Source organism: Crocodylus porosus, unplaced genomic scaffold (genome assembly GCF_001723895.1).
Source record: "Crocodylus porosus isolate Cpor-Errol unplaced genomic scaffold, CroPor_comp1, whole genome shotgun sequence".
Classification (NCBI taxonomy): domain Eukaryota; kingdom Metazoa; phylum Chordata; order Crocodylia; family Crocodylidae; genus Crocodylus; species Crocodylus porosus.
In genome coordinates, this window is record NW_017728931.1 from 78921216 (window position 1) to 78922246 (window position 1031).

A 1031-nucleotide genomic window follows, 5' to 3' on the forward strand; every position below is an offset into this window, starting at 1 on the left:
GCTGTACACCATGTGGGGAGTGTGTGGAGGGTCTCCACACCCCCTCCTCTCCAATATATACACCTCAACATACCCTATTGACCCCCCACAGCCACAGTCCCTCACAACTCTCCCACACCCACCTCCTACCTCTACTCCCCTCTCTTTGAAATGTGTTGGACTTGTTTTAAACATAGTGTTGCTTTTTTTTCCTCTTGAGCTTTGGCCACACTTCTCCAAGCCCCAATCCCTATGGGCAGCATTACTGGGGTGGGGAGGAGAGGTCTCAGCCAGCCCAGGACCCATAAGTCTGTTTGCCTAGGGCCCACTAATGGCTTAATCTGGCCCTCATTAGCTCTGAAGCTCCCCAGCCTCCAGCTCAGCAGGGGACAGCAGCAACAGTGGGTGGGATTCCCCTTCTTTGATAACTGCTTGCTGCTTAGCATCCCATTGTTTCCTACCAACCCAGAGACTCTAGTCAGATCTTATCCCCATTCTCCCCATGGTCTGAGGGGCAGTGTGCCACAACCACCTTCAGAAAATCTTGCACTTTCTTGATAACTTTGATGACATCAAGGGTCAAATATCAAAGGGTTGAGAGATTCAATGCAGATAAAGACTTAAAATCCACGTACCATCTGGAATCACCTGAAAGAGCCTCAACTTTCAGGATGTTCTGAGCACTCACTCAGAAAATGAGTCTCCTGTAAAGGAAGCAGTAGCCTAGTCATGCAAAAAATAAGACAGCAAAGTGACATGTTACTCTGGAAAATCTTGCCCATAACATTCATCCAAACCTGGATTCCCGCAGGTTCGGTTCTTGGACCTGTGCTCTTCAATATCTTCAACAGTGACTTGTATGCTGGTGTGAAGTGTACTCTGTCCAAGTTTGCAGATGATACTAAATTGTGGGGTGAAGTGCATACTCTGGAGGCCAGGGAATGATTGCAGGCAGACCTGGACAGGTTAGAAAAGTGGGCAGTGCACAATAGGATACAGTACAACAAGGACAAATGCAGAGTGCTGCACCTAGGGTGCAAAAATATCCAGCA

The 1031-nt window shown here is 48.1% G+C and overlaps 1 protein-coding gene across 2 annotated transcripts in view; it reads left to right on the top strand.

Annotated features, from left to right (window-relative positions):
* Positions 1-1031, top strand: part of PTPRR (protein tyrosine phosphatase, receptor type R) — a 211627-nt gene that overhangs the window by 95128 nt on the left and 115468 nt on the right. The window contains exon 1 of one of the 2 annotated variants that reach the window (XM_019543213.1): positions 376-380. The exons of the other annotated variant lie outside the window; for it this stretch is intronic. The gene's annotated coding sequence lies outside the window, so the exon portion shown is untranslated. Of the gene's footprint in view, positions 1-375; positions 381-1031 lie in introns of those variants that run through there. 2 annotated transcript variants of the gene reach the window in all.